This window comes from Suncus etruscus, chromosome 7, assembly GCF_024139225.1.
Source record: "Suncus etruscus isolate mSunEtr1 chromosome 7, mSunEtr1.pri.cur, whole genome shotgun sequence".
NCBI classification, from domain to species: Eukaryota; Metazoa; Chordata; class Mammalia; order Eulipotyphla; family Soricidae; genus Suncus; species Suncus etruscus.
The window spans coordinates 33,918,578-33,933,795 of record NC_064854.1 but is presented as its reverse complement, the minus strand read 5'-3'; the positions used below and the strand labels follow the sequence as shown (position 1 = coordinate 33,933,795).

Here is a 15,218-nt window from a genome sequence, read left to right as displayed (position 1 = left end):
CTGCCTTTGACTACAATAGGAGAACAGAAGAGCATTCATACACTTCATGCTTCTTTCAGGGCCTGTGCCTCGATTTAAATTCATGCTACTTAAAAATCCACACTTCAGTTTTTAGGACTAAGGATAACAAAACACAAACAAACAAACAAACAAACAAAAAGAAATCAATTCCAGAGTTCTAATTTATTGCTTTGCTACATTATAGTTAAACAATCACAGGACGTAGGATATTCAAGGTCAGAAAATAATTCTCAAATCTTCTGAAGGACACTTTGACATAGCTGGAAGTCCCTGGCCCTGATCTCTGTGTACAATGCTTGAAAGCAGGCCAGTTTGTGTTTGCACAGTTAGAGGATGCTTAGGAGAAGAGAAGTGATGTCACATTATTCTAATGCTCTGTTAGAAATCAATGTTTCATTTTTTAAAAAAACAATTCTTACTGCTTGACTAGGACAAATAAGGTACAAACTTTACCTCAATCCTCTGCAGGCTCTGACAAGGTAGGCCCAAAGCTCACCAACCAGAAACCTTCACAAAAGGAGTGAAATCTGCTGTTTGAAAAATGCCCCAATGTTTCCTTCCCTGGGCAGTGGGGAGCATTTCTCACTCTGCACCTGCCTTCTTGGAAGTTTCCAGACCAAGGGAAGCCAGATGTGAACCTATCATAGGCAGGTTTTTCCACATCAGCTGTGTTTCTTTCAACTCTGACCAGATTACTTATCAACACCCAAATATGCCCAATGCATTCCACTCCCTGCTCTACTGCCTCCTTTATCAGACTCAGGAATTCACTTCCAACTCTGACCCTCCTAGGAGATGAGGCTATACAGAACTGTTTCCCAACTCACCGAGAATGGTAGGGGAATGTGTATGATTTGATGAAGGATATTTTGCCACCACTCCTGTTTGAAGATGGTCAATAACAGATGTCATATTTTTATTTTCAAGACATGTTAAAAGTATATTCTGGACCCCTAAGAAGTCCTTTGCGTGACCTGCTGTGACCTTGTATGGAAAAAGAGGCATGATGCATCCATGCATGCATGCAAGGAAAGCATCAGCAGGAACAACACCTTTTGAGGGTGTTGTTGTTTGAGGGTGTTGGCAGGGAAAGGCATCCATTTCTTCTTATGAATAATGTGAAAAGTTTGCTTGGCTTTATGCAACAGGACTGTTTAAGAGTCTTGGAATTCGTAGAGAAGTGAAAAAAAAAGTGTAAAGTGAGAGAGAAAAAGGATGAAACAAAATTCTTTATTCCGGCGACAAATTTGGACCACACACTAACGGGCCCAACCAAAGTTGAAAAAAGAATGCAATCACCAGCTGCCCCAAGGCATCTCTGGAGTACAGAATAGTTTCTCCCTTCCAGTTTCTTTTCTACTTTTTCCTTATTTGATAGGAGGGTGTGGATAAACCTTGCAAGCCATGTTCTATTTATCATTTTATTTAGCTTTAGAAAATATTTGATCATACTGTTTTGGCCAAAAAAAAAAAAAAAAAAAAAAAAAGCTTCTTGAGCAAGCTTTTTTGGTCTCTGTAATAACTAGTTGGAGCAAGTCAGGGATGAGACAGAGGAGGTGGGCCTCAGCCTGACACTGAGGGTCCCACACCCATAACCAACCCACCACTTAACTGATCTTGGAGTACTTCACAGAGTAATCAAGCTGCTTTGCCCTCTTGCCTGGGAAACTTACAAGTTATGAGTCACTAGACTTTCTTTCTTGTACTTTTCCTTTATTTGGGGGAGGGGTCCCACAAGCAGTGGACATCCAGAGGGTTTCGGAGACACTTCCCAGTAACACTCCACCAACTAGGCTAAGTGGTTCTATGCTTGGTCCAGAGCTGCTCAGACCCTATGGTGCTCAGGGCCCATCTAGGTTATTGTGATGTGCCCATGTGAAGTCGGAGAGCTAACTTGGGGTTTTGCACCTATGACCCAGATCCTTTTCCTTTTATTTGTTGCTGTTGCTAAATCTTCATTGCTTCAAACTTTCGATAGTCCTACAGAAGCAAAAACACCACCAATTTCCAAAAGCTGACTTAAACAAGATTTGCATTTCTCTGAGATGTAGAATGTGAAAGAGGTTCCAGTTGGTATTACACAGGATGTTGCAAATGGAAGTGATGGACACAGGGAGAAGACAGTACTTACACATCTCCTTGCATGAACAGATCAAGCATATCCTACGTGGCATGAGAGGCACTTAGCTGTTCAGTAGCTTGGGCTAGGCTAGAAGCTTAAATAGATCACTCTTGGAACCTTATTGTAGAATTGCCTAATGGGCTGCAGAGGGCTCTGGATCAATGGTTCACTGCAGTAACTGTAAGGTTCTCCCACTGAGCTCCTAGCAATTCCAAGATTTAGCCACATGCCAGTCCCATGGCACCAGAATCTTTAGGTAGGGTCTGGGCTTTGAGTCTTATTGAAACTCCCAGGTGTTCCTGGGTGTCACCAGGTAAGTCCTTCCTTGAAGTTCACCTGATAGAGGATTTGAATAACAGATAGGTGGACAGGGATGGTACAGGAGCAATGTGGAGCCCACAGCCCCAAAGCCCCCAGCTTCTCTGGAGCAATAGTACAGTGGTTAGGGAGCTTGCTTTGCATGCATCAACCCAGGTTTGATCTCTGCACCCCATATATTCGCCTGAACTTGTCAGGAGTGATTCCTGAGCACAGAGCTAGGAAAGCTCATAGTTTTTGTGTTGAAACACTAGCATAACTCACATTAATTGCAAAGTGGTTGTGCAGCTAAATTTATATAAATTACAAATATGGGATTCAAGTTTTATGAATTGTGGAGTAGAATTTTCTGATAAAAATCTGACTAGACAAAACCCCAGTGAACAAATGAAAGAAGTTGAGACAATGGAACATCACCTAAAAATCCTACCAATTACTTCTTTGGCTCCATGTACCAGGGCAACTAACAGAGTATAGCCAGAAGGACACACTAATCTTATGGATGCTTATATTCTATAAGTTTTTGTTTGTTTCTAATCACTCATGTGAAGACTAACTCAGTTCATGAAATCTGATCTAAGTCACATGTATTGTACATGCTCCTGACATTTGTGGCATTTTTTTCTCTCAAATCCTTTCTCCTGGGTCCATTATTTTTCTCATGAAGACACAAAACATGTGTGCTAACTTGAAAGGCTTGTATTTTCTTGTGTCTTTTATCTTCCATATCTGAGACATGTTTCTACAATTATATATTTGTCATCCAAAAAAAAAAAAAACAACTATCAGCTTAATCCCACAGCAAAAGTATATTAACCCCTGCCCCCTCAAATTTTATTTCTATTGCTGTTTCCCAAAGTCTACATGGCATTACTTTTGTCTAAAACCAATGCACCCATCAGTTATTGCAAAATTAAGAGTTGGTGCTGGAAGTAATGATAAAAATGAAAACATGCTTTCCTTGATCTGAGAAAGACTGCGTCAAACTATCATGAAGGAAAAGCCTATTATAATATAGTTCTTTAAAAGGGAAAATGTATTTCAGCTTCTAAGGAATTCTATTCATCTTTTGTCCTCATGCCCAGACACATAAGGACCCAAGTTTGAAGGCGGGACTATTTACTATAAAAGCAAGCTCTTGCCCTAGACCCTTCCAGGATGGAGCCCAGGGCATTAGATACATGGAACATGGGATACTCCAAGCTAAGAACCTGATGGAAGCAGGGCTTCAACCCTCAGTTTGGGTATTTGCTCAAATGACATTTGTGCTAATTATTTCCCTAATGGTTACATTAACCTATTAAGGTCAATAGTTTAATCTAAGGATCCAGGATACAAATCTATTAAGTCTCTTAAAAAGAGATGTAGTAAGATTATTCACAATAGCCAGAATCTGGAACCAATCTATGGGCCCAAAACAGATGGGTGGACAAAAAAAATTATGGCACACCTACACAATGCTATACAGCTTTGGAAAAAAAAAGAAGTCATGAAATTTGCTTATGCATGGATAGACATGGAGTATAATGCTGACTGAAATGAGTCAGAAGGAGACAGAAAGGCATAGAATGATAACACTCATTTGCAGGATTAAACAAAACCCAAAGACAATAGAAACGAGGGCCAGGAGAACTGGTCCATGGTAGAAAACTTGCCGCAAAGAGGTTGAAAGTGTAATTAAGAGGTCGAAGGAACCACTATGACAATAATAGTTGGAAATGATCACTCTGGACAAGAACAAAAACAAGAATGCCTTCAATAACAGTATTAAAAATCAAGGTGTCTAAAAGTCTAAAAGTAGGGTAGAAAGAGAGAGGGTGAAAAGAGACATAGAGGCAGACTAGGGGTGGGTTGTTAGAGGGAGATTGGGGGTACTGGTGGTGGGAAATATATACTGGTGACAATGGATATTGAAATATTGCATGACTAAAACTCAAACTATCAACAGCTTTTAAACTCTGTATCTCAATTTAAAACAAAATAAGGAGGTGCCAGCTTTGATGACAAATGCATAAAGAAACATTTGGATGGGGGCACACCAGAAGATGCTCAGGGGTTACTCTTGACTCTACTTCAGGAATCATTCCTGGCTGGTTCCGGGAACCATATGGAATACCGGGAATCTAGCTTAGGTCAGCCATGTGCAAGACAAACACTCTGGCTGCTGTACTGTTGCTCTGGTCTTAAGAGTCACTTTGCAATCATGTTTCTTCAATTAAAAATATGCTACTCCAAGGAGGACTGGTTCAGACCTTGCCTTCTGTGCCAAGCTCTTCTGTCTGTTTTCTCTTGCCCTTGAACTCTTTCCAAATCTGTACAAATGTACAGATTCTTTTCTCCTAAATTACCTCAACATTCAACCTTCACTTGAATGTATCACCCTTCTAATTCTTTCTCTCCTATCTCTCCTCCCAGTCTGCTTTCTCCCCCTCTTTCTCTTCCTCCCCCACCTCTCTCTTTGGTGCCAGGGGTTGAAATGGGCCTGCCAGGTAAGTACTCTATTGCTCAGCTTATTTCCCATCCCACCTGCTAATTCTATTTGTTCCAACTTACTGCCTGTTGGGATCTCTGTCAATTCACCTTAGCCTAAATTGCTGTCAGCTTTTAGAATCTAAGCGACAGATTTGGCTGTGTTCTTTCAAAACCCGGAGTCCTAGGTGATTAGATTCTATTTTGCCCTTTTATACTGTTCACAATTTGTGGAACTCTTAGCAATTCCAAAACCCACTGAAGAAAGGCAGTCCCTGCCCACAATGTTTGCAATACACTTCAAACAAGGAGCCTGCTGTGGGCTCAGGCCTAATCCTGGCCCTGGCCGTGATGTGATACATCAGACCCACATCGGGGTCTGATCTGACTCTCTTTCTTGTCCCACTTCCCCAAAGTCCAGAGGAACATCACTGACTCCCCAATGGCCTGGGTTACATGTATACTAATAGAATGATTTCTTTGGAACTAGAAGATACCTGTTTCTATTGATAAAGACAGTCAAGCTTGCAGGGTCATGCACAATCAGTCACAATAGGAAAATGACTGTGAATTTGGAAACTGCACTTTGTCTTGGCTTTGCAATATAATATTTCTGATTGTTTAGTTTTGGGACCCACCCAGCTATGCTCAAGGCTTACTCTGGACTGTGCTCAGGGATTATCCTGGTGGTGCTCAAGTGACCATATCAGGTACTGGGGAGAAAAATGGGTTAGCCATATGCAAACTATCCAGCCGAAAAGATGATGAAACTTAATTTTAAAAAGAAAGGAGAGGGGCCAGAGCAGTGGCACATGCTGTAAGGCGTCTCTGCCTTGCGCTCCCTAGCCTAGGGTGGAATGCGGTTCGATGTCCTATATGGTCCCCGAGCCAGGAGCGATTTCTGAGTGCATATCCAGGAGTAACCCCTAAGCATCACTGAGTATGGCCAAAACAACAACAACAACAACAACGATAATAATAATAAAAGAGAGGTGTGAGAACAAAGCAATTAAAGTCTCTTGATTTTTGTTTGTTTTGGTTTTGGTTTTTGAGCTCAGGGGTTATTCCTGGCTCTGTGCTCAGTAACTGCTCTTGGCAGGCTCGATGGAATCATATGGGATGCTAGGAATTGAGCCTGTGTCAGTCCCAGGTCTGCCGCATGCAAGGCAAATGTCCAACCACTGTGCTATCACTCCAGCCCTGAAAGCTTCTTCATTTTTATGAAGAGTAAGAGATTTCTCAAAGACAAGACTTCTGAATTCTCTGCCTTCCATAGGGGTTAAAGAAAAGAATGCCCTTGAGTAGGACTCAAGTTTCTCCTTTTTGCATAAAGTACATTTAGTTCTAGATCAAAAGGTCACTTTGTGAAGGAATCTCATAAATTTTGCCCTTCCATCTTATCCTCTTACCCAGTACACAAAAAGAAAACACCAGCAAAACTTATAACCCTCTCATCTCTGTAAAGAAGAAAAACAGAGGGAGGCAGATCAGTTGAAATCATTTCAGTTCCTGAATGACTGCAAATAGCCAGGCAGGTCTTTTCTAAAAGGAGTTTTGGAGAACATAGTGCCAGGTACATAAAATAGGTGCTAAAGTGCAGCTTTTAAAACAAAACGCAAAAAGCAGCAAGCAAATGCTTGAAGTCTCCAGCCTGGTAAAGCCATTTTTGGCTCCGGATGAAAAAAAAAAAACTCCCCAGAATGATATAACTTCTGGTCAGGCAGTTCATTGAATTTCTTCACCTGTAGTTTTGAATCATACTTGGTGTTCATATTTAATGGAGCAGCCGGCTGGATCAGGAGTCTGGTGATGAAATGACTGAGGAATGAGCAGCCCTCTGTCTCTGAACACAAGCATCTTACTTAATCAAAGCGCCCATCCGGGGACAGCCAGACCAGGTTCAGAACAAAACATATATTGAACAGCACATTTAATGGGCACCAGTGACCAGTGTTTGCAAATGACCTAACTATTATTTTTGGATTTTTACTCGATTCATATAAAATTATACTGCTAATAGATGTAATCCATAAAGCCAGAACTGGTGTGCAAAAGCAACTAACAACACAGATTTTTCAAATCTAATTTATTTTATGATTCAATCCACATGATTGTCATCATGCTATAAGGCAGAGCTTCATGAAAGAGTCCAGTGTGGGGCTAAAGGGATAGTGCAGTGGGGATTGCACTTGCCTTGGCATGTAGCCAACCTGGCTCCTCTGAGCCCTATCAGAAGTGAGCCCTGAGCACAGAGCCAGGGATACCCCCTAAACACAGATGGGTGTGGCCCCAAAACTAAAAAACAAAATAAAACAACAGTCCAGTGTGTAACCATCCTAACTGCCAGCTTGTCATTTATCGCCATGTTTCATTTTATGCAAATATAAAGAACAACTTAGGAACTAAAGACATAGTACAGAGGAAAGGTGCTTTCCTTGCACGTGCTGATCCAGGTATGATATTTGACATATGGTCCCAAAGCACCACCAAGAGTGACTCCTGAGAGTAGAATCAAGTATAAACTAGGAAGGAGATATATAATATAGTTCTGATGTAGGTAAAAATTATTCTTACATATAGCTGCTCACATTTATTTTCATAATTATATTGACTTTAAGTGGCATCATTTTCTAATTCTTTAATTTATTCACCAATATACATTGGGGACTATCTCTGGTTTTCAAATATGCTCCACTAAGCTGCTAGTAGCTCCTTCTAATGACTGAAGTTTTGATGGCTCACATGTTTCTCCATGTGAACTGTGGAATCCACTTGCCTGTTGTTTTTTTATTTTTTTATTTTTAAGGGGTTGTTCCTGGCAATGCTCAAGGAACTAACTATGCTGAGGATGAACCCCTGGGATCCCACATGCAGAGCTTGTATCCAGACCCTTGAACTATCTATGTGGCCCTCTTATTATTGGATTTTTTTATTTAAAAACCTTCTTAGACAGATGCCACCCAAGCAGTCCTTAGGGAGCCTGGGGATCATGTCCAGCAATACTGGCCACAATGCTGCTTGGACCCTAGGGTGCCAAAAACTACCAATAGCCACCCTAGTAGTGCTCAGGGACCTCAAGGGCCACATACAGTAATACGTGGGGGATCCCAAAAGATGTACCAGATAATGTTCAGGATCCATGTGGTGCTGAAGATTGAGCCAAGGTTGGCCAGATGTAAGGTGGCCCCTGTTTTATTATCTTACTGCCATCATTATTCATGCAAATTCATCTCATCATAGCAGCTCCTAATATCCCATCTCTGGGCCTCCAATGGGCACAGGGATTCAAAATTATCCATCATCCTCTTTCACTGCCTATTTAGCCTCCAGCTCTCGATCTCTTAAAATCCTATTACTCTCATATCTACATTTTTCTGGACTCCCTGAACATTGCTCCCCTGACTTTTAACTTCTTTTCTGCCCTTCCAAAGGAGATACATAGACACTCCTGGAGACATGCCTAAGTGACCCAACGAAATTTTACAATACCCCCAGCACTTCCTGCTCAGCATTACTGCACAGTTATATTTGTGCATTGAGAGACTGGATAGGTCCTCTCAGCTATGTGCAGCAGCCTCTCCTTTCTACTATTATATCACACTTTTTTTTTCTTGCCTCACATAACACGAAGTGCTTGCAAGAAGAACCCTGCCCTCTCTTTCCAGAATGGGCCCTCTCTCTTCTTCCATAGTTTCTTTGGGTTTCACCTAGATCCCTCTTATGGTATTCTGTGTTGACTTTGCTTTGTGTGAAGGAAGCCAAACCTGCCCTTCACTGATGGCACCTCCTCATACATATACAACAGACACTACGGCTTTGTGGCTCCATCTCACAAAGCAACTGGGGAGATGCATCAGCAGTTACTCATCCTCAATTGCTCCCAAGCAGTGATAAGTTTCTCTTTTTAACCTTGGCAGGCCTGTTCCAATGACTTATGATGGTTCAAATGTTACCACTTCAGATAAAATAGGGAGGAACCCTAAGTCAAAGGAAACAAAGTCCTTGAATTCAAGGGGCATCTCCCAAAGTATTGCTAGGCATGACTAGGCCTGGTAGGTCTGGTAGACCCCAGCTCTGCTGTATTTTATAAGTGAAAAAACCTGCTATCTTGAAGTGTACTTGGAGAACTTTTAACCTCATCTGCTGTATCTTAGAGGTGAAAAAAAAGTGATATCTTGAAGTTTACTTGGACAACTTTTGACCTCAAACTGTTTATTTTTGTTTTTTGAGCCAAGAAGGTCACTCCCGGTACTTGAGAAACCATGCAGCGCTGGTGACTAAACCCAGGTATCCTACATGCTATACAGTGCTCAGCCCATTGAGCTTTCGCTCTCTAGCCCTTTCTCAACCAATCTGAAAGAAGAACAAATCCTTCTCAATGATCAGCCAGAAGGTTCCTTGAAACCTCCTATGCATAGGGCTGCTTAGAGATTCAAGGTTACAAATGAATTTTGTGAAAAAATAGTTCATTGCTCTAGGTTGTTAGGTTCCAGAAAACATCCAAAGGCCCCTGGGAGGTCTGACTGATGAAGAACATAAAATTAATCAGCAAAATGTGCTCATTTTTCTTTAGAAATATCATGTTTTCCCTGTCTAGATTTTGGCAGGAATCAGTCCCTTACCTGATTCAAAAACTATCAGCCTTTCTTCACACTGAATAAGAAGAGTATCTGCTTGGCCTTACACAGGGAGAGAATCCCAGATAAGTTAAGGAAGCCATCAGAGTAAAGGGCTCAGAAAAACTAGTTTGGCAACTCATATGGTCTCCCAAGCATGTCAGGAGATATCTCTGAGAGCAGAACTAGGAGTAAGCTCTGAACACTGCCAAGTGTGGCCAAAACAAAAACAGTAGAATAGTAGAAAAAGAGGAGGAGGAGAAAGGAAAGAGGAGGAAGAAATGGAGAGAAAGAATAGAAGAGGAAGAAGAAGAAGAAGAAGAAGAAGAAGAAGAAGAAGAAGAAAAAGAAGAAGAAGAAGAAGAAGAAGAAGAAGAAGGAAGAGGAGGAGGAGGAGGAAGAGGAGGAAAAAGAGATCAGAAGTTCTCTTGTACTATAAAGATTACTTTTCTGAAAGATGTTCTATATTTTTAAATATAGAACACAAATTGAGGGAGAAATAATGGAGGGTACCAAGACCAAACAGTTGTATGAACATTGAGTAGAAATAAAAAGTGATCAGACTTAAACACCAAATCCAAAGTCAATGACAACAGAATTGATACTCAATCTACAACAAGCTAGACACAGAGAGGACCACTTAAACTAGCAGCCTGGGGGCAAAGGAGAGGGATATGGGATGCATGTTGGGAACAGGGGTGGAGGGAGGACAACATTGCTGATGGGAATGCCCTGATTCAATGTCACTATGTACCTAAAATATTACTGTGAAAAAATTTGTAATCCACTGTGGTCAAAATAAAAATTATTTTAAAAAATGTAATAAAGAACAAAACCAGCTTTCAAGATACCCTAAGCCCCTGGTTAGTGATTGTGTTTTCTTTAGTCATATCCTTCCTGAATGCATTGAACTTTACACTGTCCCAAAGCCTAGGAGCCACCTGGAAGCTGGGTGACGTTGGTCTAAGAGGTCACTGGGAAGGAGTGCTGCCAAGCCAGGATGCCCACTTGCTCACTGTGGATCAGAACCCCTGCCATAAGCCCTTAACTCTCATCATGAGCCAACAAATTGAGGTGGGGTCCCCTAACTCTCTTTTTCAAAAGATTTATCCAGAGATTTGAAGTAGTGTTTCATTTTAGAAAACAATGACTTATTTCAAACTCCTGAAGGTTTCATTCTAGTTGAAACAGTTGACCTCAATAAATCCAGAAACTCCCCTAGATGAAAAAGAAACAGCTAGCCATTATAAGCAGTCTGACACCTGAACAAAATAAACATTCTTTTCCCATGAGCATGCACATGTGTGCTTTAAGAAATCATCTTCAAGGTACTCAAATTTATATAATCACCTTACATAACTTTTAAAAACTCTTTCAACTCCACCTACAGTTGGAAAGGTTCTCTTTTTGCTTGTGGAAGGCAGGAGGCTGTATTGGCTATGGTTTCTCTTGGTAAAACAGCTGGTTAGATCTAAGCTCCGCCTCCTCAGGAAACTGGCTTTGGAAAGAGCACTTGGGGACAGTGGTCACTTTCTATTATTACTACTGACATAATATATTTTTCAACAATTTAAAACAAATTCAAGGATATTAAATCATTTCCATAGACTTCAAGGAAATCACAGTCTTATTAGTTCATCTGCTCCTAATGCTAAAGTTACAGAAAGAATTACAATTAGTAATTTTTGTTTAAAAAAAAACAACAACCTTAAGTCTACAATTGAAACCCACAGATCCCCTTGAGGATTAATACTCACAGGCATTGGGCTGGAGTACAACAGGTGGGACACTTGCCTTAGAGGCAGCAGAGGCAGGTTCGATTCCTGCCATCCTCTAACGTCCTCTGAGCTGTACCACAACTGATTCCTGAGCACAGAGTCAGGAGTAAGGTTTGAGCACTGCTGGGTGTGGCCCGAAGTACAACCAACCAAACAAAAACAATACTCATTGGGGCTCAGTAAACACAGCCCTGAGCAAATGTTTCTTTAGTTTTACCTGCTTCAGGCCTACAGTCCAGGGACTGTTATCATTCCACTTTACAGATGAGGAAATTGAGATAGAAGTAGAATTCCTGCAGTGTTCAAGTAATGACTGCTAGTGTGGGAATGAGGCTATTCAGGGGCCATGGAGGAAACCTTCAGTCAGTCATCAGGTTCAAACTTTTTTGTTTGTTTGTTTTTTGTTTTGGGATCCCACTCGGTAGCCCTTGGGGGCTACTCCTGGCTCTATGATCAGAAATTGCTCTTGGCAGGCTCGGGGGACTAGATGGGATGCTGGGATTCGAACCACTGACCTTCTGCATGCAAGGCAAATGCCTTAGCTCCATGCTAGCTCTCCGGCCCCTCAAACTTTTTTTTTTTTTTTTTGGTTTTTGGGTCACACCCTGCGGTGCTCAGGGGTTACTCCTGGCTGTCTGCTCAGAAATAGCTCCTGGCAGGCACGGGGGACCATATGGGACACCGGGATTCGAACCAACCACCTTTGGTCCTGGACCGGCTGCTTGCAAGGCAAACACCGCTGTGCTATCTCTCCGAGCCCATCAAACTTTTAATTATATGAATCATGTAGTAAGATTTTAGGTCAAAGACGTCTATTTAAGGAACCTCCCTCCCCGTTTTTAGCTTGCCATGATTAAAATGATATGCTGCCATCTTATCTCATTTATTTCAAATGGAATTATGCCATTTTTGTGGCAGTTGCCTCCTCACTTTTAAAATTCTTAAAGTTATCCTAATTCTCTCCACATTTTCTTGAAAATCGGGGTATATGTTGCCTATATTTCCCTGCCAGTACTCAAAGCAGAAACAATAGAGCACTGGATCATCTGCCAGATTTGACTTCAACTTTATTGGCTGTACCTCTTGTGTTGAATTACTCATTGCATGAGAAGCTGAAACTGGCTATCATCCCTCACGTGTCAGCTGCCACATAAGGAAGGAAAACAATAACAACCTTCCCTGACTGCAGAAGGCTTGAATGAAGGAGAATTGTTACAAAACAGATTTTCTCTATGGGATTCAGCAATCTGGTATCTCAATCTATTTGTGTGTCTATGAATGTGCATGTATCAAAGCTAGTATATCACATAGGATACAACCTAGCCTGGGCCAGACCTGGGTTTCATCCCTGGCATTACATAGTCCCTAAACATCACTGGATGGTGTCCTGGAGGCCTCCTGAGCACCAGCAGGGTGGCAGGGTGGTCCCAAATCCCCAGCACTTCAAGGTGTGAGTAGCAGAGCAATCATGGGTCATTCAATAAAACCACTGGCCCAACTGACTCAGAAATTGCTGGTGGATCCCCCAGGTCTCGGAACAAGATTAAATAGAATTTATTTATTATTTCCGGGGGTGGGAGGGGAGACAGAGGAGAGTAAAAGAGAATATATGTATTTAAGAGAGAACACCGGTTTCTTAAATAAAAAAGGGGGGGCAATAAAATCTAATTTAATTAAAAATAAAACTTCTCTTGCATATGGTTGTGGCGACCCTGACTCTAGTTCAAACCCCTAACCCCACACCTACAGGTGTGGTCCCAAGCCACCTCACCCACAAGTGGAATAAACTGAAATTGATGATAACTTTAAAATTATAACATTATATTCCTAAAATTAAATATGCTTCTAAAGAAAAACAAACAAAAATTTTGCTTCACTGTTTTTTTTTTGTTTGTTTGTTTTTTGGGGCATGGGGGCACACCCAGTGATGCTCAGGGGTTACTCCTGGCTATGCGCTCAGAAATCGCTCCTGGCTTGGGGGATCATATGGGACACTGGGGATCGAAGTGTTCCATCTTGGGTCAGCTGCATGCAAGACAAACACCCTACCGCTGCGCTCTCCCACCCCAAATTTTGCTTCATTGTAATCAAAGTTTTCTTCATATAAAGATAGATGCCTTATAAAAATCTGTACTATTTGAGAAAATAATAGTTTTCCTAGGTTTTGTTTTGTTTTGCTTTGCTTTTGGGGCCACACCCGGTGACGCTACTCCTGGTTATGTGCTCAGAAATCGCTCCTGGCCTGGGGGGACCATATGGGACGGCGACGGGGTGGGGGGGTGGGGGTCAAACCGTGGTCCGTCCCAGGCTAGCTCGCACAAGGCAAACTCCCTACTGCTTGCACTACCGCTCTGGCCCAGTTTTCCTATTTTTAAGACAAAAACATGTAAACTCTTCTAGAACACTGAGTTTTAGGTGATTGTGTCATAGATGGGAGAGATATTCCAAAATCAAATCAAAACAACAACAAATCAACTCATAGGGCAGATCTCAGATCAGGAAGACCTCACAATGAAAACATGAAATATGGGGGCTGGAGAGATAGCATGGAGGTAAGGCGTTTGCCTTTCATGCAAGAGGTCATCGGTTCGAATCCCAGCATCCCATATGGTCCCCCGTGCCTGCCAGGAGCAATTTCTGAGCATGGAGCCAGGAGTAACCCCTGAGCACTGCCGGGTGTGACCCAAAAACCACAAAAAAAAAAAAAAAGAAAACATGAAATATCACTAGGATTTTCTGTACTGCATTAATAGAAACTGATAGCAAATGCATGTCAGGCCATGTGTTTCTATTTAGAAGAAAATGGTTTTATTATAAAATTTAAATATCAGTCAATGCGTTTGCTCAGTGCTGAAGTGGCAGATACAGCGTACAGCCTATATCCAAGTAATGCTTGATCTTCGACCTGGGTTGAGTCCATACAAAAATGAGGATACTGACTAGCTCTAGAATACTCTCTTTTTTTTGTTTGTTTTTTGGGTCACACCCAGCAGCACTCAGGGGTTACTCCTGACTCTACACTCAGAAATTGCTCCTGGCAGGCTCAGGGGACCATATGAGATGCTGGGATTTGAACCACCATCCTTCTGCATGCAAGGCAAACGTCCTACCTCCATGCTATCTCTCTGGACCCTAGAACGCTCTTTATGTGCTCAGGTCCTCAATAAGTACAGGTGTGTGAGTGTGTGTGTTGTGTGTGTCTATACATACGTGTGTGTGTGCACATTGTGTTGTGATTATCTTTCCCAACTAGAATGAGGACATGGTTCCAATGACTGGAACACCTGCTTTGTTTGTTTTTGTTTGGGGGCTACACCTGGCAGCACGCAGGGGGTTACTCCTGGTGCTGTACTCAGAAATTGCTCCAGGCACCTGGGGGACCATATGGGATGCCAAAGATTGAACCTGGGTCAATCACGTGCAAGAGGAACACCCTATAGCTGTGCTATCGCTCTGGGCCTGGAGCACCTGCTTTGTATTTGTATACTCAAGTCCTGATTTGATTTCAGCACCAAATGGTCCCCAGATCAATGCTGTGAGTGACCCTGCAGCAGAGGGCAGGACTAACCCTGAACATTACTGTTTAAAAAGAACAAATCTAAGTCTACTAGATCTATGGTTTTCCACATTTTTATACTTATATACCAGAACCAGCACACTGGCTCTGTCAAGGCGACTAAAAAACACCCAGCTAAAGAAAAAAGCAAATTTATATTGAGAAATTCTATTTACTTAACTAAAAATAAAAAATATTCTGCAGAACCATGTGAAAGGAAACCAACCATTGGTAATGCCTGGGAGGGATTCTCTTAGGAAAGAGCACACAGGGTTCCTGTGCTTTCTTCAAGTCTCTGCTGTCTGTGACTCCATATCTGAGTAGGAAGTTGACTTTTC

The 15,218-nt window shown here is 41.8% G+C and overlaps 1 protein-coding gene across 1 annotated transcript in view; it reads right to left on the bottom strand.

The window, feature by feature from the left end:
* Positions 1–15,218, bottom strand: part of SVIL (supervillin) — a 261,406-nt gene that overhangs the window by 136,697 nt on the left and 109,491 nt on the right. The window lies entirely within an intron of this gene.